The sequence below is a fragment of the Cololabis saira genome, chromosome 10, assembly GCF_033807715.1.
Source record: "Cololabis saira isolate AMF1-May2022 chromosome 10, fColSai1.1, whole genome shotgun sequence".
Lineage (NCBI taxonomy): Eukaryota > Metazoa > Chordata > Actinopteri > Beloniformes > Belonidae > Cololabis > Cololabis saira.
Genome location: NC_084596.1, coordinates 36,954,592 through 36,957,543, shown reverse-complemented (window position 1 = coordinate 36,957,543; position 2,952 = coordinate 36,954,592).

The following is a 2,952-nucleotide window of genomic DNA, read 5'->3' as shown; positions in this document are numbered from 1 at the left end:
TGAAAAAAAAACGAGAAATTTCAAGAAAATATATTAAAAGAAAGAAATATATTTTACATAATTAGAGTGTAAACAAAGTGATATTCCCTTTAAAATTAACTAAACTGATATTGGATTAGATAACAATAGTAAAAAAAAGAGAAAAAAAGATTTCGCACCGTTTTTGTTATTTTGAGCGTGCGGCCCGCGAGAAAAAAATTGGTCAAATCCGGCCCGCCAAGCAAAATGAGTTTGACACCCCTGCCTTAAACCTTATTTCCCTTTATTAACACACAGTTTTATCCAGTGATGTCAGAGGGAGTGCCATACTGGTGTGTAGATAGTAGGAAAAAGTCTCTTTTTCATCCTTGACACCCAACATTGCAAAGTCTGGAGTATCGCGTTAGGATGCTGTTGTCGCACACAGGGTCAACTGGAAACTGCTCAACTTTATTTACTTCTTGCCAAATCACAATAGTTGCCATCTTAACGGCAGTTTATGCGCCTATTTTGTCTCTCCACCTTCATGACCTTACATTACAGGAGTAGCGAGAGTCCTGCATATTTTCTTGCCACTTCTTAGATTAATTCTGCCTGATCGGTCTCTATGTGGCAACAAGTGTTACCATGGCCACCGATTCTGTGAACCTGTTACTGTAACGCTACACTCGCGGAGCCAGAAATGAAACCCTGACCACAACAGAAGAACCACCAGTGTCTCTTATTTGTCTTATTTCCTCTGATGTCTGGGTTCATCTGCAGCCTCCGTGTGGTTTCAAGTCTAGAAATGTGATGCATCACAAAAATCAGCAGCAATAATCTAAGCAAGAAAGTTGAAAATATCTGAGGAAAAATAAAAATGGAAGTTAGTGTAATGGATCTACAAACACGGGCCAAAAAGGGAAGAATTCAGACTCCCTCCTTGTTTTGGAAATCCACAAAATCAATGTGTCCCATGATTCCTTGTGACCTTTGGTACGTAGTCTTATTTATATCTCTGTTTGGGTAGATGTCCAGTTATGGCAGATTATTGGACTGTGATCCTGTTTTTCCTGTTGTGTCCACTGGATTCCCGGTGGAGGAGCAATACTGCCATTTTTATTGTTTTACTGCTTTACAGTCAGCCGGAGATGAGCTCCTGGAGCTCAGGTGGTGATTTGCTCTGTGGAACTACATATTTAACATATATGCATGAGAGGACTGTGACTATCTCCCAGCAGTAATACCGATAAGTGCATTTCCCAAAATGTCCCACTGCTCCTAATGTGGTTATGCAACAGTCAGCAAAGCCTCCAGGAACTGTAACATTTCTTTGACACTGAGGCTGAACTACATCCCCGACCAACAGCCCAAACACGATCTTCCCTTGTGCAGACTCTCACGTATGCAAACCGTGTCATTTCCCCCACTTTTCTCGAGTCGTCCCATTTACAACTCATTCCCACGACAACAATATAAAAGGATCTCTGTTTGTAACCTTTGTTCAGTCAGGTGCTGTTGTCGTACACCGACACGAGACTCTTTAGTGACTCACTCCTGCTTAAAGAAGTAAACCCAGCTGTTCATTGTTCAGCATGCAGACGTACGGCAGGTGCATGACTCTGCTGAATGTTGTTGTTTCTCCCACTGTCTGTAGCCACTTGTTTTGGGTTTATTTTTAACTCCTGCTGTCAAACCAATAAATACCAGATGAGAGAAAAAGGGGAAGTCTCTTTTGTCGTTGCACCTCTGGAGCTTGACCAGCAGCTGGCACTGTGGGGAACTAATGAAGCTGAACTGTAACATCAACCTGAAAAAGTTACATTTTATATGTTTGGAAAATATATAAATCAATAATTCAGCATTAATAAATCAAATAAATTATATAATATCCATTATATATATATATATATATATATATATATATATATATATATATATATATATATATATATATATATTTTAAGAGCAGAGGTGGGTAGTAATGAGTTACATTTACTCAGTTACATTTACTTGAGTAACTTTTGGGACATTTTTTACTTTTAGGAGTAGTTTTGAATCACTATACTTTTTGCTTTTACTTGAGTAGATTTGTGAAGAAGAAACTGTTACTCTTACTCGGCTACATTAGGCTACGTTGAGCTGTTACTTTTCTTTTATCCCTTTTATCCGCGTACGTGTCAATCTCATGACATCACTGGGGGATTCTTTGGGAAAAAATGTGTGTTTTTGCATGTTTTGTCACATTTACACAGACTCAAACACACAGAGTTTCTATGAGTTCATGGGCTTGTTCTAGTTCTGCCTGGTTAAAAATGAAAAGTACAAAGGCTTGAAATGCTACTTGTGCTTAATTATTTTTTTTATTCTATTATTTTATTTATTTTATTATTTATTAAAGTACTTGAATTTACTTTAAGATTATTTTAATTTAAGTTATTTTTTATTTTCTATTAATTTTAATTTATTTTATTGATTTAATTTGCCTGAAGATGATTATTTTGTACTTTTGTCTGTTTGAATGGTTGTGTTAAAAAAATAAATCAGACGTTACTCAACAGTTACTCAGTACTTGAGTAGTTTTTTCACCAAGTACTTTTTTACTTTTACTCAAGTAATTATTTGGATGACTACTTTTTACTTCTACTTGAGTCATATTATTCTGAAGTAACAGTACTTTTACTTGAGTACAATTTTTGGCTCCTCTACCCACCTCTGATTAAGAGTAACTGTTTTGGAAAAAAAAAAGAGATAAATTGAATCCACCACAATAAAAATAATATAAATACTGACAAAGGTTAATTGTGTAAACTTACTAACCTTAACAAATGTAGTATTGTAGTACTAGTAGTGTCCTGTGTGTGTGTGTGTGTGTGTGTGTGTGTGTGTGTGGGGGTGTGTGTGTCTGCGTGTGTGCGTGTGTGTGCGCGCGTGTGCGTGTTTGTGATTATGCAAATGATTAGACAATTGTACCAGGAAGTTTTGGTAAGAAAG